The sequence below is a fragment of the Nyctibius grandis genome, assembly GCF_013368605.1.
Source record: "Nyctibius grandis isolate bNycGra1 chromosome W unlocalized genomic scaffold, bNycGra1.pri SUPER_W_unloc_1, whole genome shotgun sequence".
In the NCBI taxonomy this organism is placed as follows: Eukaryota; Metazoa; Chordata; class Aves; order Nyctibiiformes; family Nyctibiidae; genus Nyctibius; species Nyctibius grandis.
The window spans coordinates 3,058,215-3,083,106 of record NW_027167472.1 but is presented as its reverse complement, the minus strand read 5'-3'; the positions used below and the strand labels follow the sequence as shown (position 1 = coordinate 3,083,106).

The 24,892-nt window shown below is 45.7% G+C and overlaps 1 long non-coding RNA gene across 2 annotated transcripts; it reads right to left on the bottom strand.

The window, feature by feature from the left end:
• Positions 1–17,292: 17,292 nt before the first annotated feature.
• On the bottom strand, positions 17,293–24,330 carry LOC137677127 (uncharacterized). 2 transcript variants are annotated; one of them, XR_011050222.1, is made up of 3 exons: positions 24,225–24,330; positions 18,880–19,025; positions 17,293–17,611 (listed from the first exon to the last, which is right to left on the bottom strand). It is a non-coding gene; the product is annotated as an uncharacterized lncRNA (long non-coding RNA). The 2 variants fall into 2 exon arrangements; XR_011050221.1 differs by lacking the exon at positions 24,225–24,330 and adding an exon at positions 19,558–19,667.
• Between the last annotated feature and the right edge of the window lie 562 nt (positions 24,331–24,892).

The window sequence follows — 24,892 nt, the reverse complement described above, 5'->3', positions numbered from 1 at the left end:
CCAAGACAAAGATGAACAGTAGTACTTGTGCCAAGCCTTTCACTAGACTGGCTAGCCATCCTCCAATTCCCAGATTACCCAACCAGTCATCCAGAAACCCATGCTGTTCCCTGTCCTGGTTTGGCCTAAACCAGGCCGATTTTCCTTTCGGTGATTTTTGCTTTCAGCTAAGTCTCCTCTAAGTAACTGCACTTTCTGAAACTAACTGCATGTTTTTGCAGACAGTGTCTGCTTCCAGGACTGATAACGCTCAAAGTTTGTAGTTATCGCTGAGGCACCGGTAGGGATGTTGTGCAGAAAGGCTCTTGCTGTACTTATTCTTGAGAGAAACCAAGGTCACTGCTGAATTCCTCACTGCTTACGAGTGAAGAGCCGAAGGGGGGGGTTGCAGCTGCAGGGGGAAGCGGACAGGGCAGGTGACCCAAAATTGACCAACGAAGGTATTCCATCCCATACACGTCATTCTCAGTATAAAGCGGGGGGATCACGAGGGTCTCGCTCTCTTTCTGCTATGGCCGGTGTCCAGGGAGGACTCCGTCTGTTTTCCTGCTGCCCCCGATCCCGATCCGTGCATCCCTGAATACAGCTCTCGACCGTCGCTAGGCCCAGGCTGGGCCTTCCCGGAGCCTGCCCTGCAGTGCCGGTGGTGACGTGGCTGACTTCAGGGGAGCTCAATCTTGGTTTTGTATATATATTTGTATATATTTGATTATTTCTATTATTATTATTATACTCTTTTTCATTATTATAGTTTATTAAAACTGTTTTAACTTTCCAACCCTCTGGTCTCATCACCACTGTCTTAACCTGAAAAACACTTATGAACACTGTTAGTATTATGCAGCAATTAACATCATGCAGTTCAGAATTAAGTATTCTCACCCAGGATTAGATCACCTTCAGGGACACATCGGACTCCACCATCCTGCAGCATCACCCACCAAGTACATCCAGGTCCTTGAGCAAAAGCAATCCCATGAACGGGTTTACCTTTGCCCGTAGCAGGAAGAACCCAGACAGTTTTTCCCAACAGATTCCTTTCATGCACCACAGGGACTTTATCCCCTTCTACTGTATGTAAAAGGTCTGACTGAGCAGGGCCAGCTCGGTTGATAGATCCTCTGGTGTTGACTAGCCAGGTAGCTTGTGCCAAATGCTTATCCCAGTTTTTAAAGGTTCCACCCCCCATTGCTTTTAGGGTAGTTTTTAACAGCCCATTATACCGTTCAGCTTTCCCAGATGCTGGTGCATGATAGGGGATGTGATATACCCATTCGATGCCATGCTCTTTGGCCCAGTTATGTATGAGACTGTTTTTGAAATGAGTACCATTGTCCGACTCAATTCTCTCTGGCGTGCCATGTCGCCACAAGATTTGCTTTTTGAGGCCCAGAATAGTGTTCCGGGCAGTGGCATGGGGCACAGAGTATGTTTCCAGCCATCCGGTGGTCGCCTCCACCATGGTAAGCACATAACGTTTACCCTGGCGGGTTTGAGGGAGTGTGATGTAGTCAATTTGCCAGGCCTCCCCATATTTATATTTCAACCACCGCCCCCCATACCACAAAGGTTTTAACCGTTTGGCTTGCTTAATTGCGGCGCATGTTTCACAATCATGGATAACCTGTGCAACAGAGTCCATGGTTAAGTCCACCCCTCGGTCACGAGCCCATCTGTATGTTGCATCTCTCCCTTGATGACCTGAAGTGTCATGAGCCCACCGAGCTAAAAATAGTTCACCTTTATGTTCCCAGTCCAAATCTATTTGGAACACTTTAGCAGCCTGATCTGCTTGTTGGTTGTTTTGATGTTCCTCAGTTGCCCGACTTTTAGGTACGTGAGCATCTACATGACGTACCTTCACGACTAGTTTCTCCAGCCGAGCAGCAATATCTTGCCACAGTTCAACAGCCCAAATAGGTTTACCTTTATGCTGCCAGTTGCTTCGCTTCCACTGCTTTAACCACCCCCACAAGGCATTTGCCACCATCCATGAGTCAGTGTAGAGATACAGCCTTGGCCACTTTTCTCGTTCAGCAATGTCTAAAGCCAGCTGGATGGCTTTTACCTCTGCGAATTGACTCGATTCACCTTGTCCTTCTGTGACTCGTCGTATAGGACTCCATACAGCAGCTTTCCACTTCCGATGCTTTCCTACAAGACGGCAGGATCCATCGGTGAACAGGGCATACTGCTTTTCATCCTCTGGTAGTTCATTATACGGTGGGGCTTCTTCAGCACGTGTCACCTCCTTTTCTGGTGGCATTCCGATGTCTTTGCCTTCTGGCCAGTCCATGATCACTTCTAAGATTCCTGGGCAATTAGGGTTTCCTATTCGAGCCCTCTGTGTAATTAATGCAATCCATTTACTCCATGTAGCATCAGTTGCATGATGGGTAGTAGGAACCTTACCCTTGAACATCCAGCCTAGTACTGGTAATTGGGGTGCCAGGAGAAGCTGTGCTTCAGTACCGATTACCTCTGAGGCAGCTCTAACTCCTTCATATGCTGCCAGTATCTCTTTTTCAGTTGGGGTGTAATTGGCCTCAGAGCCCTTGTATCCTCGACTCCAAAATCCTAGGGGTCGACCTCGAGTCTCCCCTGGCACTTTCTGCCAGAGGCTCCAGGTAGGACCATTGTCCCCAGCTGCGCTGTAGAGCACATTTTTAACATCTTGTCCCATACGGACTGGTCCAAGGGCTACTGCATGCACAATCTCTTGTTTAATCTGTTCAAAAGCCTGTTGTTGTTCAGGGCCCCACTGAAAATCATTTTTCTTTCTGGTCACCTGATAAAGAGGGCGTACAATCTGGCTGTAATCTGGAATATGCATTCTCCAGAAACCCACAACGCCTAAGAAGGCTTGTGTTTCCTTTTTGTTAGTTGGTGGGGACATAGCTGTTATTTTGTTGATCACCTCTATCGGGATCTGGCGACGCCCATCTTGCCATTTAATCCCTAAAAACTGGATCTCCCGGGCAGGCCCCTTGACCTTGCCTCTTTTTATGGCAAAACCAGCTTGCAGAAGAATTTGGATTATTTTCTCCCCTTTGTCAAAAACTTCTGCTGCTGTATCACCCCATACAATGATGTCATCAATATATTGTAAATGTTCTGGAGCTCCACCCTCTTCTAGTGCAGTCTGGATCAGTCCGTGGCAAATAGTAGGACTGTGTTTCCACCCCTGGGGCAGTCGATTCCAGGTGTACTGGATACCTCTCCAGGTAAAAGCAAACTGTGGCCTGCACTTTGGTGCCAAGGGAATAGAGAAAAATGCATTAGCAATGTCTATAGTGGCGTACCACTTGGCTGCCTTTGACTCCAGTTCGTATTGAAGTTCTAGCATGTCTGGCACAGCAGCACTCAGAGGTGGTGTAACTTCATTTAGGCCACGATAGTCCACAGTTAATCTCCATTCTCCATTAGACTTTTGCACTGGCCATATAGGACTATTAAAGGGTGAGCGAGTCTTGCTAATCACTCCTTGATTTTCTAATTGTCTAATCAGTTTATGAATGGGGATCAGGGAGTCTCGATTGGTGCGATATTGTCGTCGGTGCACCGTGGCAGTAGCAATTGGCACCTGTTGTTCTTCAACTTTCAGCAACCCCACAACAGAAGGATCCTCTGAGAGGCCAGGCAAGGTAGACAGCTGTTGAATGTCCTCAGTCTCTACAGCTGCTACACCAAAGGCCCATCTATATCCTTTTGGGTCCTTAAAATACCCTTTCGTAAGGTAGTCTATGCCAAGGATGCACGGAGCATCTGGACCAGTCACAATGGGGTGCTTTTTCCATTCATTTTCAGTTAGGCTCACTTCGGCCTCCAATACAGATAACTCTTGAGATCCCCCTGTTATTCCCGAGATACTGACAGATTCTGTCCCTTTATGATTCAATGACATGAGGGTGCACTGTGCACCAGTGTCTACCAGGGCTCGATACTTTTGTGGTTCTGATGTGCCAGGCCATCGAATCCACACAGTCCAATAAATCCGGTTATCCCTCTCCTCCTCCTGGCTAGAGGCAGGGCCCCTCTAATTAAAGACTGGATTCGTGCAGCTCACGGGGACTGGACCTTCATTTCCCCTATTCACTCTTGGAAAAAAGGGATTTGAGGCCCATCTACCCTGACTGGGGTCCTGCTCATTGGTAACTGGAGCAGCCATCCTCCTAGGAAAATTCTCACTGGTATTTCTGTTAGCTTGCAACTCACGTACTCGTGCCTGTAGGGTACTGGTAGGTTGTCCATGCCATCTGTTCATGTCCTCCCCATAATCACGCAGGGTAAACCACAGGATACCTCGTGACGTGTTCCGTTTCCTTTGAGCCGGTCCAGTAGGAGGGCGTTTCCTCCTAAAGGCTGCAACACGGGCCTGTGTAGGTAGAGAGTCAAGTTTATTCTCGATCCTGGACAGTTTGTCTGACAGTTGTTTAAATGAGTCCTTGTTCTCCTTAGTCAGTTTTTCCACAGCCGAGACACGGGCCTGCAGTGGGGAAGAAATACTATCTTCATACTGTCGCATATAGTTAGCCATTTCGCCCACACTAGGTCGTGCCATAGCATCTTCTCCCCAGACTAATATTGACAATGTATGGGCATGTGTTGGTGGAGCACTCTTCACAACCTTCCGGAACATGGATCGGTTGCATTCCACTTCATCAGGATTTACAGGATCTACAATGTCCTGAGGGTGTTTATAAATGATCTCTTGCACAGCCAGTTCTCTAAGGTAGTTAATACCTTTTTCTATAGTGGTCCATTTGCTTAGGTGGCTCATAACATCATCTTTATAGGGATACCTGCTCTTTACAGCTGACAAGAGTCGCCTCCAGAGACTGATACTGTTCGACCTTCTTGGAAGCATCTTATCAATACCACCGTCTCTGGACAGGGATCCCAACTGTCTGGCTTCTCTACCATCCAATTCTATGCTATCTGCCCCATTATCCCAGCATCGGAGCAACCAGGTAATAATTGGCTCACCGTCATAACGACTAAAATCTTTTCTTATATTTTGCAGTTCTTTCAGGGATAAGGAGTGGTAGGTTATCTCTACTTCCGAGTCCGAGTCCTCCTGTGATTGTTCTGCTTTAGAAGGACCTTTCTTGTCCTTCTTGTGTAATGGGCCTTCTTTAAAAAGACGATCAAGGAAACCCCCCTCTGTGTCAGGCCCTGACTCTGACTGAGAAGGGCCCTCACCTGGGTCCTGTGCTGGCTCTGCCTTAGAAGGCTCTGAGTCATCATCCTTCACTTTACTAGCTGATTTCTTTCGGTGTTTTCTCCTGGTTACAGGGGCAGCATGATACCTCCCGCTGTTGCTGCACTGACATCTAATCACATAGCACACCAGTAACACATTCAGGACACACGAAAATAACGACATGCCCTGTTCGAATTTTGCAGGAATCAGCTTGGCAAAAAAGGAGCAGATACTATCAAAATCAGTTAAAAGACGCCCGGTGTGCGCAGCTACCGATTCGCGATTAAAGCTGCCCATCATTGTATCATAGAGATAAGAGATCGGAATAATAACTGCCCAGTTTATCACGACATAAATCAGTATCAAAACCCATACCAAAATGACACATTTCGACCAGCACGCCCTGTTAAACCACATGAAAGCACTAACACACAGCGCATACGGCAAGTAAGGTATCATTACACATAACTCTAAAACAAGCTTTATAAAGAAAAGAGGTAACACAAGGCTCACAAATAACATTATCATCTTAGCTATCTGTTTTAATTTCCAACCCCTCGTAAATCTCAAAGGAAGAAATCTGATGCTCTCTTGGCTGAGCTCTCCGGGTCTCCTCCCACCAGAGCCAGGATTCGACTTATCAGAGCAACCTGTCGGAGCTTCTCTCGAGCCCCACGTTGGGCGCCAATAAATCTGTCACGGTTTAAAGCTGGGCTGGCTATTAAACCTGCGGCAGATGCCCTCTGTTATCCCCCCCCCTCCCCCCAGAGGGAAAGGGAAAGGGAAAAGGGAGAGAGACTTCTGGGTTGGAAAATTAAAACAGTTTTAATAAACTATAATAATGAAAAAAAAGTATAATAACAATAATAGAAATAATCAAATATATACAAATATATATACAAAACCAAGATTGAGCTCCCCTGAAGTCAGCCACGTCACCACCGGCACTGCAGGGCAGGCTCCGGGAAGGCCCAGGCTGGGCCTAGCGACGGTCGAGAGCTGGATTCAGGGATGCACGGATCGGGATCGGGGGCAGCAGGAAAACAGACGGAGTCCTCCCTGGACACCGGCCATAGCAGAAAGAGAGCGAGACCCTCGTGATCCCCCCGCTTTATACTGAGAATGACGTGTATGGGATGGAATACCTTCGTTGGTCAATTTTGGGTCACCTGCCCTGTCCGCTTCCCCCTGCAGCTGCAACCCCCCCCTTCGGCTCTTCACTCGTAAGCAGTGAGGAATTCAGCAGTGACCTTGGTTTCTCTCAAGAATAAGTACAGCAAGAGCCTTTCTGCACAACATCCCTACCGGTGCCTCAGCGATAACTACAAACTTTGAGCGTTATCAGTCCTGGAAGCAGACACTGTCTGCAAAAACATGCAGTTAGTTTCAGAAAGTGCAGTTACTTAGAGGAGACTTAGCTGAAAGCAAAAATCACCGAAAGGAAAATCGGCCTGGTTTAGGCCAAACCAGGACAGGGAACAGCATGGGTTTCTGGATGACTGGTTGGGTAATCTGGGAATTGGAGGATGGCTAGCCAGTCTAGTGAAAGGCTTGGCACAAGTACTACTGTTCATCTTTGTCTTGGCACTCTTTATACCCTGTATCATCAGGTGTTTGTAAGGAATGATATCAAGAACCGTTGCCACTGTATTTAAGAAAAAAGGGGGAGATGTTGGGGCCTGGGTCGTGGAAGAACTATAGAGAGGACATACGAGTACACTGTTGTGTACGTGCTGAGGCAGCATGAGACAGCAAGAAAGTATAAGGATTTGGCTTTGCTTAGGCTCATAGCAAGTATCCAATCGGAACAGCAGAAGAGGCGCGTGGACAGAGCGTGCACAGTGCTTGCAGCCAAGAGCTTAAGGCATGATCGCGAGATAAGGAAGTATGTATGCTATAAAAGAGCTGTGTTAACTGCAATAAAGTGGCTATCAGAGCATCACATTGGTGTGCTGTAGTCCGTTCCTCGCCTGGACCCCAACAGGTCACTTTCACTAAAAGAGAATAAAAGCTCACATGCAACCTGCATTTAGTACCTGATTTCAAAAGTATCTTTTGCTTTGAAGCATGCTGTAGCACAACACAAAGGTTTGGAGAACCAAATCCACTCTTAAGAATCTGAGCAACTTTGTAGATCCCTTTGCTACAATCCAATATCAGTTTTTCACTTAAAACAATAATTTTTCCCCCAAATTACTGTAATTTTTTTTTGAAATCCCATGGTCTCCAAAATATTAAGGTTCTAAAAAGCTGTCTATTTTCCACAGAGTTCAATACTCCGTCTTGCTATTGAAAATTCTGGGAAACGCAGGAGCATGCCTTCTTAATTGAAATGCTGTTATTTCAGGAAATAAGCAGTTATGTACTCTACTAGGTATGGGAAACAGAATCCAAAAAATGTTCCACTATTATCACCCATCTTCCCTGAAACAGAATCTGAATGTCAATAAGGATCCATAATGGCTGAACTGAAGCAGTCCTGTGTACTTGTATGTGCTTACTGCTAGCAACCCCCAGACCAGAGAGACAGCAGTACTTCAGAAGACTGCGCTGAGAACACACCAAAAGCTGTGCCTGTGGAAACCCAAGTTCAGATCCTGTAACACTGGAAAGCACTAGGAAGTGCCTCCACACGTGACGGCGCAGCCTGATGCTTCTCACAGCCCTGTGGTGGCAGCTGGTCCAGATGCAGAGCCTCAGCTGTCACAGCCCCCTCAGCACTTGCTTTCATCAGTTGGGGAAGAAAGGCCACACAAGCCTCACAATCCGAGACTGAAAAGACTCTTACTGACATAGAACTCATAACTTTTAGCGAGAGGGCATTTCATGGTTCGTTATATGTTTCTTTATAGTCTTAGGAAGCAGCAAGTTTCTGCAGAAACTTTTGGTAGAACAATATGGAAGAGGAAAAAAAACCCAAACCCTAAACCCTATGGAGAAAGTTTCCATAGAGATCTTGGCTTTGGGTTCAATGCCAGACCAAGACAGAGTCTGGTATTATAAATAAATACCAGAGAGAAGTTCAACCCGAGATTTGAGGACCATAACCTTGCCTTGGTATTTGTAATTTGAAAGAGCCTAATGACATTTACCAAAAGAACAAGCAAATACAGTACTTAGAACTGCCTGCCTGCTATTAGCAAAAGGTTTTCAGTGTGCAAGGATGAAAGACAAGAAGGTGAGAGTGAAGACAAAGAAGTTTATGTCACTGTCTCATAGATAAATCGAAGACTGCAATAGATAGTAAATTCAGCTGCAACTGTTGGAAAAGAAAAAGACTTCTCCTTAGACCCTCCTGACCTAAGATGATTTGGGTTTGGCTACAATTAAATTCTCCTAGAGGCTAAAAGCATCACTGAAAACGGCAGGAGGAAAAGCTGTTTAGGGTTCAACCACCTTCTCCAGTATTTGTTTCATTAGAAAAATTTTAAAAGACAACACTATTCATGGAAAAATATGAGCGAGATTTAAGCTTCAGTGAATTTGACACATCATTACAAGTGGCTTAATAAGTCTGTCTACTATTACTTGTCTTTTATTTTTAGCATATGTTGTCAATCAGGCAGACTGCAGACTCAGAATACCACAGAAGCCTTGGCAGCTAAAGGAGATTAGATCCAGGAGAAACGAAGAAAGGTGAAGACTATTCCAGCACTAGAAAAAGAAATGGTCTGGCTCACCAACACTATCAGCCTTTGGGATCACAAGCAGCCCATTTTACATAGGCAGAAAAACATCTGCGAGTCAAGATTTATTGTGATATGAATGATCCCAAAGCTATGAAAAGGAATAGAGAAATGATGCCTGCTGGTGAACTTAGGTGACTGGAGTACAACCGGGAAGCTGAATGAAAATACTGCTGATTCTAAATTCCTGTCAGAAAGTCCTTCAATACTATGCAGCCAGCCCAGTTTATTTCTTCCATCAGTCAGTAGGTGTTGAGTATGAACTAGAGGATGAAGTGACAACTTCATTCAGATGTTCTCTGTTAATGGTACGCTGAAGATTTTAGCCACAGAAGGAAATACAGATCCGTACTGGAAAAAAACAGTTTATCACATCAGCTGTCAGTCCTCTTTTTCCTCCATCTGCAATGGAGAAACACCTGAATAAAGCAGAACACCCTTCCTAGGGCATCTCAATGATAACATTTAACTCTCATGGATAAACAGTGCTCTGTTAATATGCTTCTGGACTTCAAATAGCTTTTAAAAGCATTCATATTTCTGCTGTAATCCTACATCAGTAATACAGAGTGACGAGAACTTTTTGAAGGGGCTTATTCCAAAAGATGATGACTGCAGGAGTTTTCACCAACATGACCTTCTGAACTCCAGTCAGTCCCAGTGTACTGCTCAAAACACAAAGTGAGCATCTGTAGAATCCCGTACGTGAGATAGGTACTGACAACATTGACTATAAGCTTGAAAAAGGGTACTTCAATTTTTGTAGAAAAATGTACACAATTTGTTAGAATATACATGGTACATAAGAGAATAAGGCCATGCAGTCATTTTTCCAGGAGGACAAACATATGTATATTATGATTAGGCCATTTATAGTCCAACCCACTGAATTTATGAGCATCAGAATAAAAACTGAATGTTACTTCATTTTATTCTGGCTACACATAATATGTGGAAAAAGACAGTCACCTGTATAAATCAATGCTGTAACTGAGACTTTGCCTAGATACTTTCCAGGGTTATCAGCACATATATGCAAGCATGTGCACAGTGATTATGCAGGAAGTTTGGGGGCCTGGGAGAACTAATTCCTCTCTTCATTCCCATTTATAATGTTGCACCAGCTGTACTCTCAGGGCTAAGGAGAATAAGGGGCAACTATTGGAACAAAGGGGAAACAACCCCAGGCAAATACAGATTAGTGCAAGAAAATAATCTATAAACAATAGATGGCAGAACTAGACAGAACAAAGCTTTGATTTGATATAGAAAGTCATACTTTATAATGTATCAATTCTCCAGAAAAATCTGGAGTCTCTCTACCCTTCTCTGACACAAGAATGAATGCTTGTCACAGAGCTGCTGCATTAATCATCAAAAAATTCCTCTAAGACAAAACAAAATGGAAGTACAGAGAGAAAGAAAACCAAAAAAGACTGACTTTAGGAAAGTTTAGCTGCACAAATATGCAGAAAAATAAAACCACCAAGCAACAGTAGTGTAGAATACTATTATTCCTTTATAATACTTTAATACTTTTAATAGCGGCTGCTAATCATGTTTCACACCTATTAATTTAATGTTTCATAAAGCCCTATTTCTATCATCTGTTGAAAGATAAGTGATACTGTCTGTACTGGGGAAGAATTCTGTACATATTATACCAGATTAAACCTCAGTAACTTTATGAATTATGAGCTGTCAGGCACTTTTCTCATCTGCTACAGAATATACTTCTTAGAAATAGGAGCTATAAATAAGACAACAGATGTTCTTTGTTGGCTTCAACTGAAGCACAGATAATTTTTAAAAAGCAGCCTGTAGTTAAGACTGTTGTAAAGACGGTATTCTGCCTCCCTCTATGGGTAAGCTTTTGCAATACTCCTTTTCAAACTATAACTATAATTGAATTTAGGATTTGAAATGGCTGCAACTATTTATAATTAGAGAAACAAGCAGCCCTGTTCTGAGGAAAAACTGTAAGATTAAGGAAAAAACATTAACTAAGTGCAACATATTCTGGCATGCAGTACACTCCTATATAGTGCCACGCATAATGCCTGAATTGTTTTGCAAAAGAAAAACCCAAAAATATTCAATTCAATATATTCAATTGTTCTTTCAAAGAGTTGTGAGATAAGCAGAAACATTAAAATAAGAAATAATCAAGAATGTAGTAAAAGAAGATTCACTTCTGCTTCTAAGTAGAGGAGGGCACTCAATAAGCTGAGGAGCCCAGAGGGGGCCCAGGACAGACACTGCAGGAGCTGTGGAAGGGAGAAGGAAGGAGAGGCAAGGTGAGCAGGAAAAAAACACAAAACCAAAACCAAAACAAACAAACAAACAAACAAAACCCAAAAAACAAAACAACAAAAACACCCCTCTTCCTAGCAAACCCTCTCTTTTATAGTGAGCTTGATGTCAATGATATAGAATACACCTGTGGGCCAGCCAGGGTCAGCTACCCTGGATTTAACTGCTGAGGGCCTTGATCACCATGGCTGGCCACAAACTGAAACCAAATCCCAGTGAAACCAGGACAACCTCATATAGTTGGCCTCGACCCATCGATCCAGCCTGTCCAGATCCCTCTGCAGAGCCTTCCTACCCTCAAGCAGATAAACATTCCTGCCCAACTTGGTGTCGTCTGCAAACTTACTGAGGGTGCACTCGATCCCCTCGTCCAGATCACTGATAAAGATATTAAACAGAACTGGTCCAAATACCAAGCCCTGGGGAACACCACTTGTGACTGGCCACCAACTGGATTTAACTCCATTCACGACAACTCTTTGGGCCTGGCCATCCAGCCAGTTTTTTACCCAGCAAAGTGTACGCCCATCCAAGCCATGAGTAGCCAGTTTCTCCAGGAGAATGCTGTGGGAAACGGTGTCAAAGACCTTACTAAAGCCCAGGTAGACAACATCCACAGCCTTTCCCTCATCCACTAAGTGGGTCACCTTGTCATAGAAGGAGATCAGGTTAGTCAAGCAGGACCTGCCTTTCATAAACCCATGCTGACTGGGCCTGATTGCCTGGTTGTCCTATACGTGCCCCATGATGGCACTCAGAGACATCAGAGACTCAAGAGACATCAGAAATCCTCTGAACTCCCACTACTTTCAGAGTTTTCCAAATGCATATGTTAGGGTAGCAGAGGAGTGTTGGAAATCTTACATTTTAACCAATGTGACGTTTGCTTTACATACATATGTTCTGTAGGTATATTATAGATTTTATATAAATGTAAAGGTGAACGTGTAGCTTCCAAAAGCCTTTTACTAAGGATATTATTGATCCAAGAATACTGTACAACAAAGAGATTCAGTAACAGATTATAATACAAACCTAGTTTATAAGCTAAGATCCTGCTTAAAGTGTAGATAAAAAGCATGGAGTGTCAGGTAGGTTGCAGGAAGAGGCACTCTCTGTTTAGGTAATCTGGGTAAGGTCTACATCCACCCTGTTCTTTATGTTCCATGGAGACAAACTGTTTTCTGTAGTGTCTTTCTTCACCCTGCAAGGGCTTCTTCCCATGAACTAAAGTCTTCCCCTGACACTAGGTTCTCCTTTTTGGTTTGCTTAGACTCCATCCCTTGTGTAGAAAATGTAAATCTCATGGAAAATGGAATTATTTTTCTAAATATACCTTGTTTATAGGCATTTGCAGTGTATCTCTTGCCATCATTTCAAGGCACAGTTTGGTTAATGCAAGAAAGGATAGTTCTCTTTGCTGCCTGAAATGAAGAACAGCAGCTCAGTATCCTGGACGGACCATTCCTGAACTGCCGTGCTGTCACCTGAAATGTTTCAAATGTTGTCATGGTTTAAAGCTGGGCTGACTATTAAACCTATGGCAGACGCTCTCTATTAACTCTTTACCTCCCACTCCCCCCAACAAGGGGAAGGAAAAGAGAAAAGGGAGAGAGACATAAGGGTTGGAAAGTTAAAACAGTTTTAATAAAGTGTAACAATGAAAAGAGAGTATTATAATAATAATGGAAATAATTAAATATATACAAATATATACAAAACCAAGATCGAGCTCCCCTGATGACAATTACATCACCACTGGCGCTGCAGGGCATGCTCCGGGAAGTCCCAGACTAGACTCAGCGGCAGATGGGAACTGGATTCAGGAATGCACGGACTGGGATCGAGGGCAGGAGAAAAACGGACAGAGTCCTCTTTGGACACCGGCCATAGAAGAGAGCGAGACCCTCGTGACCCCTCAGCTTTATACTGAGAATGACGTATATGGGATGGAATACCATCAATTTTGGGTCACCTGTCCTGTCTGCTCCTCCCTGGAGGTGCAACCCTTCTATGACTATTCACTTGTAAATAGTGAGGAATTTAGCAGTGACCTTCGTTTCTCTAGGAATAAGTCTAAGCAAGAGCCTTTCTGCATACCATTCCTACCAGTGCCTCAGTAATAACTATAAACTTTGAGCGTTATCAGTCCTAGAAGCAGACACTGTCTGCAAAACATGCAGTTAGTTTCAGAAAGTGCAGCTACTTAGAAGAAACTTAGCTGAAAGGAAAAAATCACTGAAAGGAAAACTGGTTCTGTTTTAGTCCAAACCAGGACATTCCACCCCTTATTCCATACCATTTATGTCATGCTCAGGTCACTACTGCTTTTTTTTTCATTTTCAAATATATACGGATATCACTAGTTAATGATTCATCTCTCTATATGAAAAGTTCATTTAGTTCACGATTGCGGTTTTCCATCTGGCATAGCAGTCTCTCAGCGCAGGAGAGATTGTATGAGACTGTCGTGTTTCATGCCCACGGGTTGCGGGTTAAAGATGTCAACCTCGAGGAGGTTACTGGACACCACTTGATGAAGCTAGCTCCAGTTTTCATCACCACTGCCTTAACCTGAAAGACTCTTATTGAGCACTGTTAGTATTATGTAGCAATTAACATCATACAGTTCAGAATTGAATATTCTCACCCAGAATTAGATCACCTTGGGGTACACATTGTACCTCACCATCCTTCCGCATCACCCACCAAGTACATCCAGGCCCTTGAGCGAAAGCGATCCCACAAATGGGTTTGCCTTTGCCTGAAGCAGGAAGAACTCAGACAGTTTTCCCCAACAAATCCCTTTCATGCACCCTGGGGACTTTATCCCCTTCTACCATATGTAAAAGGTCTGACTGAGCAGGGCCAGCTTGATTGATAGACCCCCTGGTGTTAACTAACCAGGTGGCTTGTGCCAAATGCTCATCCCTGTTTTTAAAGGTTCCACCACCCACTGATTTCAGGGCAGTTTTTAACAGCCCATTGTATCGTTCAGTTTTCCCAGCAGTTGATGCATGATAAGGGATATGATATACCCACTCGGTGCCATGCTCTTTGGCTGTTGTCTATGAGACTGTTTTTGAAATGAGTCCCATTGTCTGACTTGGTTCTATCCGGAGTGCCCTGTTTCCACAAGATCTGCTTTTCAAGGCCCAGAATAGTGTTCCGAGCTGAGGGATTGGACTGGTCTGCTGGCGGCCCTGATCGTGAAGGAATGGAGCTATGTCCTTGAAACGGTTAAACCTGAGAGTGAAGAGGAAAAAAAAAATAAAAATAAAAAAATTTGGGGCCGCGGCTGCTATGGGTGGCAGGGTATTGGCTTGCCTGGTATATCGAGGGGACGGAAATGGCCCACCCGAATGGGAGCCATTCAATTGGGAAGTGATTAAGCAGTTAAGAGCTACATGTATGCAACATGGTCTGGGCTCGCCCTATGCTCAATCGTTATTGCGTAGTATTTTTACAGGAGACTTGACAGCCCACGACTGCCGCGCGATTGCTCAAGGGGCACTGACCCCTATGCAAATGTTGCTTTTTGAGGCACACTGGAGGCGATTGGCTAACGAACAGGCATTGATGAATTTGGAATATCCACAAGATGATCCCCGTTTTGGGGCCGGGATACCGCAGTTGATGGGAGATCCTCCGATGAATTCTCCTCAGTTGCAAGCTCGCTTGCATCCTTTAATCCTGCAACAGGGAAAAGAACCGGCCTTCCAGGCCCTGTTGCAGGTCCCAGATAAGGGTGCTCCTCAACAATCTTGGACCACAATAAAACAAGGTCCAGGTGAGGGATACATGTCATTTTTAGATAGGTTGAGAGATGCCTTAGAAAAACAAATACAAAACGGGGCTGCTAAAGAAGCGTTGTTGTTACAGTTAGCGAAGGACAACGCAAACGAGGACTGCAGGAAAGTTATTGCAGGGATGGCAAACCGTAACCCCACCTTAACCGAGCTAATGGATGCTTGCGGGAAAGTAGGAACCACCACGTTTCAGATGGAGCATTTAACAAAAACATTTGCGGCAGCAGTTAAGGTAGCTCATCGTTGTTATACATGCGGGCAAGAAGGTCACTTTAAGAAAAATTGCCCTAAGAAGTCGAAGCTGAGTGGGAGAGGTAACTCTGTTTTGATGTGTCATCGCTGTGGGAAGCTGGGGCATTTTGTGAAGCAGTGCAGGTCTCAGTATAATGCTCAAGGTCAGCTGATAACAAGCAGCTGCAGAATGCAGGGAAACTGGAGAAAGAACGCGGGGGGGAACCGCGTGCTGACACAAATGAATCTTCCCAGCCAGTTCCAGGCCTATGCAGTCAACTCGCAGTCCGAACCGCAGGGAGCGCCGGACTGGATGTTACCACAGCAACCGCAATCACAACAGAGAATAGCAGAGTGCATAAGGTTCCACTGAATGCCGCGGGACCCATTGGAAACGGGTTAAGTGCACTATTACTCGGACGTTCTAGTGTAACCTTGCAAGGTCTATTTGTTTTACCAGGAGTTATTGATGCAGACTATATGGGTCAAATTTGTGCGATGGTATGGACTCCTACCCCCCCCCGTGTCAATTTCCGAAGGTAGCCGGATCGCACAGTTGATTCCTTTCTGAGCGCAAGTCACTTGTAAACAGGATAAGATCAGAGGGGAGGGGGGGGGTCGGTTCGACAGGAACGCCGCAGATCTTTTGGGCTCAGAGCACACAGAATACCCGCCCAACTTTAACTTGTATACTCACCTTCGCCAAAGGAACCCCCTCGACAATACAGGTGACCGGGATGATTGATACGGGAGCAGATGTGACCATCATATCTGCACATATATGGCCTCGATCCTGGCCCACCTGCTCGGCTGGCTCCATGCTGGCGGGAGTAGGTGGTGCGACACAGAGTGTCCAGAGCCAATTTATGGTGCAAGTTCAGAGCCCTGAGGGTCAGACGGCGACAGTGCGACCCTACGTGATTGATGTCCCCTTGAATTTGTGGGGACGGGATGTTCTGGGACAATGGGGAGTGGTCATTGGTGCACAAAAGGATTTTTAATAGGGGCCACTGTTGTGGAGGGTGCACAGAGACCAACTCTGCCTCTAACTTGGCTAACAAACACCCCCGTTTGGGTGGAGCAGTGGCCCCTTCCTGAAGAAAAGTGTGTAGCCCTACGACAATTAGCGGAAGAACAAGTAGCACAAGGTCACTTAGAACCTTCCCATAGCCCCTGGAACACCCCTGTGTTTGTGATTAAGAAAAAGTCAGGTAAATGGCGACTACTGCAGGATCTGCGGAAAGTAAATGATGTGATGGAGGGGATGGGAGCCTTACAACCAGGCATGCCCTCTCCGACTATGATCCCACGAAACTGGGACATTTTGGTTATTGATCTGAAAGATTGTTTTTTCACCATCCCTTTACATGAAACTGACAAATGCAAATTTGCTTTTTCAATACCTAGTAGGAACAACATGGCGCCTTGTCAATGATATCAGTGGATGGTATTACCGCAAGGCATGAAAAACAGTCCCACAATACGCCAATGGTATGCGGCAGAAAAAGGTACATTGTGTGGATTTAGAGACGCCAGTAAATTTATATGTAGCCATTGCCAACTATCATCCCATGGGATTACTGGGCCAGCGCTGGCAGGATCCGCTACACGTTCTAGAGTGGCTGTTTTTATCCCTTCAACCATGAAAAACAGTGAGCACTCAGATTGAGCTGATATCGAAAACAATCACGAAAGGACGCACACGATGCGTTCAACTCAGGGGCCGAGACCCCAGTCGACTGATAATTCCCACTGAACGCGATCATATAAGCTGGTGTATGGCAAACAGTTTACCATTTCAATTGGCCCTGGAAGGATTTGAAGGGCAGGTATCTTATCACCTTCCCAGTCACAAATTATTACAAGCTCATTCAGAGTTACAAGTGATTCAAAAGCCGCTTGAGGAGAAGGAACACGCCTCCACAAAATCCAATGTGAATCAAAGTGAAGACGTTTATTAAGCATAAGCTGTCCCTTTTATACATTTTGTACTTTCCCTGGCTGTAAGCATGTGCATTGCTACTGGTTAATATTACTAAACACACTCTTCTTTGATGTGTTGATTGGTCACTGCTCTGCCACTGGTCCTTCCTTAATTGGCTCCATCAGTTCTTGTTTCTTCTCCTCCGTGTTCGGCTCCCACCGGCTACTCCCTCAATTCTTGTTTGCTCAGCTGCTGTTTTTCCTCATCTCTCCAAGGTCGGCTTGTTGACACTAGCTACATGAATCTTCTCACGCAGCTAGGCCTTCACTCCATACTCTCATACTTCTGGCTCATTACATGACCATTCTGCTCCAAAAACCCCTCTACAATTCCCCCTTTCTTTTCTTGAGCCAGAAAGGCCGTGTTTATTGTCCGCTGCAGGGCCCTTTGCAAGCAGGAGAATAAACACGGTAATACAAGCATGATAATACAAATCACAAACAATCCCATCAATAGCATTTTAATCAATCCGACCAGCCACCCTCCAATTCCCAAATTACCCAACCAGTCATCCAGGAACCCATGCTGTTCCCGTATTTTCTGTGTGGCATCCATGAGCTCTTTGATCTGCTTATGAATTGACCTGGAATGATCGTTCAGATCCATGCAACACATCCCATCAAACTCCTGACATCCGTGACCGTGCACTAATAATAAAAAATCTATAGCAGCTCTATTTTGTAAGGTAGCATGTCGGATACTATCTACATCATTGGCTAATGTTCCTAAAATTCTAGAAGTTTGATCAGCTCTTTTTGCAACCCAGCAAGCTAAATTTCGCAATTGTGTTAGTCCTTGTGCAGCAGCCACACCCGGTGCAAAAACAGAAGAAAGAACTACTTTGGTCCTAGACCATAGTTCTACCTCATCTTTACATTCTTTCCCTAAGGTAGTGACACTTCTTTTAATCTTGTGTAGGTTAGTGTGGTTTAATATGACCTTTCGTGTAGGCATTAGTAAGCTTAATTTACCTATGGTACACGGACCTCCCAGTTTTTTACTGGGCAGCCCTGGCCAAGCCCTATCTCCACAAATTAGGAATAAACCTTCTGGTAATTTTCTAGGCATGGCCAAATCCGGTGCTGGCTCTGTTCGACTGCGCCCTACGTTTGCACACCAGATAGATTCATTTTGCCACAATGGATTACTGGGTGTGACATTTTGTAATCTCTTTATGTCGTTCTGATAAATGTTTGATCCCTCTGTGTAATTGAAAAACACACAGGATTCTGCCTCTAAAGTTCCTAGGATGTCAAGTTCTTGGGGCTCTAAGGGACTGACAGGCAAGCTATCGTCCCATAAATCCCAATGTTCGCCACATTTCATTGCATTCTCACAGAGGCTCTGTTTCAGCACATTCAACCCTGCCACTATCTCCTTACTTTCAGATCTGTTTAAGGGGACCCCCACTAGAAATGTATGAAAGGGTTGTTCAGGCCGAGCTAAGGAGGCACAAAACTGCGTCTGGTTCAAGCTCCGCATCAGAGTCACCCAAACGTTGTGACTCCCCTTCCACGGTGTCGGTGGAAGGACTATCGGTTGATGACCTTTTGTCAGGTCCAGGATCCAAAGCAGGCTTAACGCAGAAAAAACAACCCCTTGCTTCATCATGACCGCGCCTTTTGCTCCCTTTTCTATACCTCCCACGCAAACCTTTTTTCACACTTCCCGCAGTCAGGGCACTGGATCTCTCGAGAGGTCAGTGTTCCGAGGCAGATCCTGAGTTGGCTCCTGTAGTTCAGGTTGTTTTTGTAGCCACGGCTTCACCCACTTAGCTGGTACCCATTTGGCTCCTGTATCTGTAACGACACATGCATACCCTCAACCCAACGTTATTAATTTCATTGGACCTTCCCACACACCAGTCACCCCATTTTTTACCATCACTTTGGCTTGTTCCTGTTCTTTCTGAAAAGCCTCCATACCTCCCTTTAACCCTGCACCATGTTTTACTGCCGGAGGTACAGAGTAGTCCTGTGGCAAGCGTAAAAAGTTTAGCACATAAAGCGCTTTACACAACCTGTCAGGAGGAGATAGCCCTGGCTCTCCCCCTTTTTGTTTTTGTAAAAGGTGTTTCAGAGTTTGATTCATGCGCTCCACAATAGCTTGTCCCGTTGGTGAATGTGGGACACCTGTTACATGCGTTATACCCCACAGTTGGAAAAAGTCCTGTGTGGCGCGTGCCACATAGCCTGGGCCGTTGTCCGTTTTAATCGTCTGTGGAATGCCCAGGGCTGCAATAGCAGGACGCATGTGTCGTTGAACGTGTTTGCTGGATTCGCCTGTTTGTGCTGTAGCCCAGGTAGCAAGGGAGAAACAGTCAACACTCACGTGGACATATTTCAGCCGTCCAAATTCGGGGATGTGTGTTACATCCATTTGCCATATCTCCAACGGTCCAGTACCGCGGGGGTTGACACCAGGTGCTAAACCACCCCCAAGATGTTGACAGTCTGGACAGGACTGGACTATCCCACGTGCATCTGCACTGCGTAGCCCAAACTGACGCCGCAGTACCTTAGCAGATTGATGGAAAAAGGCATGGGATCGTTGTGCTTGAGCGAAGCGATCAATTGAAGGCGCAGCCCAGGCAGGTGCGACAAGTTTGTCTGCCCGAGCATTGCCTTCAGCTAAGCCTTCCAGGAGTCCTGTGTGACTACGGATATGTGTGATGAAATATGGATGCAGTCGCTCTGTCAGCAAAAGCCATAATTCATGAAAAAGTTGGTATAGTTGTTCATTAGCTATCTCTCTGAGCAGAGCACGCTCCATCCTCTGGACAATCCCTACGACATATAAAGAGTCACACACCACATTAACAGGTGCTGTGTTCCATCGCCGGAAGACCTCCACCACAGCTCGCAATTCTAATTGTTGTGTAGACCCCTGAATGTCAGATAAAATTACATCATGCCACTTCCCATTGTCTAGCCATGTTAGTGCTGCTTTTTGAGCTTTGCCTCCAGCATCTGTAAAAACGGTGACACCACTGACCGGACGTTCTGACCTTTTTGGTAATTCCTCCCATTGACCCAATTGCAGCACAGAGAAGTATTTGTGAGGGGGTAGATGTACCTTCAACTCGCCCCTATAATCCAATAACGCAACTTGTAATGGTATGGAATTTTGTAATGCCCATTGTAGATACTCTGCAACCAGTGGAATAACCAAAAAAGCAGGTTCGACACCTGCTATCTCTACAACCCTCTGCCTTCCTTTCATTACAAGTTGTGCTATGGCCTCTACTTTCGTAGTGATGGTACGTTTTGGTTGCATAGGCAAAAAGATCCATTCCAGCACATGTAGAGGATCCTTGTCAGTCACCCACTGCATAATTAATGCCAGGGGGTGGCGATCGTGATTGATAACCAATAGTCCAAGACTGTAATCTGGGTCCCAACGGTGAGTGTATGCCATAGCTATTTTGGTACTCAGGTGTTTCAATGCCTGCTCAGCTTCCTGTGTCAATGTGCGGGGGGCATCTGCACCGCTTCCTCCCTTTAGCAATTGCATCAGAGGTGCCAATTCAGCATTGGTGAGACCACACAGGGTTCGCACCCAATTGAGGTCTCCCAACAGTTTTTGTACATCATTTAAAGTACTGATGTTCACACGAATTTCTAGTTTTTGGGGTCTAACAGTTGTTTTGGTAATTTCCCACCCAAGGTACTTCCAATTTTCCTCCTGTTGTACCTTTTCTGGGGCTATTTGCAATCCACCTTTTGCTAGTTCAGTCTGCAGTGTATTAATCAATTGTTTTTTATCCAATTGTTTCCCTGCTATTAGAATGTCATCCATATAATGGTATATAATCAAATTTGGAAAATTCCTTCGCACAGGAGCAAGTGCCCAGGCCACATACATTTGACACATCGTCGGTGAATTTTTCATTCCCTGTGGTAACACAACCCAATGATAGCGTTTCATAGGTGCAGCTTTGTTCACTGATGGCACCGAAAAAGCAAATTTCTGATAGTCATCAGGGTGCAAAGGGATGGTGAAGAAACAATCTTTTAAGTCAATGATTAAAATGTCCCAGTCTTTAGGGATCATATTGGGGGATGGGAGCCCTGGTTGTAGGGTTCCCATATCATCCATGACCTCATTGATTTTTCGAAGGTCATGTAACAAACGCCATTTGCCACTTTTTTTCGGAATAGTAAATATTGGGGTGTTCCATGGGCTTGTTGTGGGCTCAATATGACCTTTTTCCAGTTGCTCCTGTACCAAGCTTTCAAGGTGGGCGATTTTTTTCTGCAGACAGCGGCCATTGATCAACCCAAACTGGGGTTTCTGTTTTCCAGGTTAGTTTTAGGATCGGTCGCCCTTCATCAATGGCCGCCTCTAAAAACCCTCACTGTTAGTTACCAAGCGTGCCCCTAATTGACTTAATGCATCTCTCCCCAGTAAACAAATGGGGACAGGCATCACATATGGTCTTACTGTACAGGTACTCCCATCCTGCAATTTGCAACAAATCACATTTGTACTGATTTTAGTGGTCTGTATTCCCCCGACCCCCAAAATGGGCGTAGGGGGGATCTCCAATGGCCACGAATGAGGCCACGCTGCTTGACTGATTATTGTAACGTCTGCTCCAGTATCAATCAGCATAACGACCACGCAAGTTTTCCCACCAGGTTCTTTTAGTGTTACCCGTTCTGTTGGTTTTGCCTTACTGATATCCATTGCCAGATAAATGTCAGCCTGGCCTGTTGATCCAAAACCCCCAACCCCTCCTATCTGATTCCCAGCTGTGGGCACAGCTGATTTAAAGGGGACCAGTTGTCCAATTTTTTCTCCTTTGGGTATATGAATTGGTGGCAGGGGGGTCCATACCATAATAGATATGACCCCTGTAAAATCGGCATCGATTATACCGGGTAAAACGAAAAGACCTTTTCGGGTCGTAGAGGATCGCCCGATAAGTAAGGCACTCAACCCGTGACCCAGTGGGCCTTTCATATCGGTGGGTATACATTGTACTTGCGGGTCTATCAGAGTCACCTCTACTGCTGTGGCAATGTCCACCCCAGCACTCCCTCTTGTGGCGGCGGCGACGCCATCCAGGCAGCCCGGGTGGAAGACCTGTTTTGTGTCATCGCGCTGGGTCTCCTCGCGCTCGCCACCCCCACCCCCCCCGTTTCCCAGCCGAGTTCCCTGCTTAGTGAATCTAGATCGGCATTCATCTGCACGGTGACCGTATTTCCGGCAGCGATTGCAGGTCCCTGCAAACTCGTGACTTTTTACTCGGCATTGAGCCTTAAGGTGTCCCGGTTTGCCACAGTTGTAACATTTGGTCCCTGATCGCCTCTCCCTGATCGTACTAGAGGTTTCACCGCAGCCGCAAAGGCTGACGCCATGTATCCTGCTGTTTCTTCCGTTGTTCCTACGCGCTCACACGCATCTATCATTTCTGCCAGGCTAGAATTTTTGGGTAATGTCTGTAAAATGCGCTTACAAGTAGGATTAGCGTTGTCGACTGCCAACGACATTAGCAACGCCTCTCGAGCTACATCGGTCAGCGATGCCCTTTCCAATGCTTCACGCAATCTTTCTAAAAATGTCATATAAGGCTCAGATGGACCTTGCCTTATTTTTGTATAGGCAGGAATTACTTTCCCATCTTCTGGGAGGGTTTTAAAAGCCTCTCGGGCTAAGGTGGCAGTAAGTGCCAAGGCTTCTGGTCTAAGTCGTGCCTGTCGTTGTGGATCACTAAACTGCCCTTCTCCCACCAGTTGGTCAAATGTTATCCCTAAAAGTGGATCATTATCTCCCCTCCCCAGGTTTTCCACCGCTGCAGCCTGTGCTGCGTCATGCCACCTCGTCCGCCACAAGAGTTCCTGCATCGGGGTTAAAATCATCGCCATCAATTGCTTAAAATCAAAAGGTGTTAAAAGCGTAGACATAAAGATACTATTTATAAATGCTTGGGTATAAGGTGCATGCAACCCATTTTGTTGTACTGCTTTCCATGCCTCCTTAACAATCTCCCACTGTAATCCTACCCAGCGCAGTGGTTCTCTCCGATTTCCCAAAATAACTGGGAAAGCTGTGGCAGAATCTCCCCCTCCACTAGCGCATTCTGTATAACTCCTCGCCACCGTAATCGCGGATCGTCTCCTCCCCCGTCCCCCATGACAGAGTGCATACCAACATTCCCATCCATGTTTCTCATGCGGCTAGTCCCAGCCGCCTCAGCACCCCCCCCGGCCCCCCCGACCCCCCCGCGTAGGCGTTCCCTTTCTTCTTCTCTCCTCTGCTCCTCCTTATGTTGTCGCTCAGTTAAGGTCGTCTGTCTTTCCAGGTCTTGTAATTTTGCTAACAATTTTTCCGCCCAAGCCACCGGATCCTTAAATTTCCCTGGACCGCTGGCAGGCGATGGGGGAGACGACGGGGGCAGAGGGGGATATTCGTATTCGGCGCGATTTGCGAGATCGGCGGCTCGCGGAGGCTTGAAGGGTGGGGGGGTGGGCTCGGGCTGATGCTCATCAACCTCCATTTCCTCCGGTTTAGGGGGCTCCCCTGTTGGTTTAGGGGGTGTTTCAATTTTCTCCTGCTCTTCTGGTGGTGCGGAGGGGGTTGAAAAAACTGGTATTGGCGGCTGACCAAAAACATGAAGACCTCTCGCCCCAGGGTTAACCTCTGTTGGACGCAGAGCCGTAAAAGCCCCTGCTGCAACAGCCCTCTCTGCTTTCATTTCTTGAAGAGCGGTAAGAACAGCCCTCCATGCAGTTGCCAGTTCTATTGCCTCCTTTTCCCCACTGCTTATCGCGTCCCATAAACCCTTTCCAATATCTTCCCAAGTGTCCACCTTAAAAGCGCTCTGGGGGGTCCGAAGGGAACCCATGCTCTCGACACCAAACTAACAGTCTCCGGAGCAAATGCTCATCATATTTCACTCCTCTCTTAGAGAGGATATGTAGGAGAAGCCTTACTATCGCACTTTCTTCTTTAGAAATATTGTGGCCCATCTCCTTTTTCCCCCGGCTGCTCACCTCACTAAGTGTCCCGTTGCAACGTTCTTTTCTTTTCTTTTCTTTTCTTTTCTTTTCTTTTCTTTTCTTTTCTTTTCTTTTCTTTTCTTGCGAGTCGTCCTCCGTCTCGCCCCGGTCTTCAGACCTGCTGAGCCGTACTCCAGCCGGTGTACCTCCTTCTGGGCTATTCCCCGAACTTGCCGTCGATCAGCGTCTCATCAGGGTCACCATCTGAGGAGAAGGAACACGCCTCCACAAAATCCAATGTGAATCAAAGTGAAGACGCTTTATTAAGCATAAGCTGTCCCTTTTATACATTTTGTACTTTCCCTGGCTGTAAGCATGTGCATTGCTACTGGTTAATATTACTAAACACACTCTTCTTTGATGTGTTGATTGGTCACTGCTCTGCCACTGGTCCTTCCTTAATTGGCTCCATCAGTTCTTGTTTCTTCTCCTCCGTGTTCGGCTCCCACCGGCTACTCCCTCAATTCTTGTTTGCTCAGCTGCTGTTTTTCCTCATCTCTCCAAGGTCGGCTTGTTGACACTAGCTACATGAATCTTCTCACGCAGCTAGGCCTTCACTCCATACTCTCATACTTCTGGCTCATTACATGACCATTCTGCTCCAAAAACCCCTCTACAGCCGCTGGCAGCAGATAGCCCAGTACAAGGCCCCACGGTCTTTA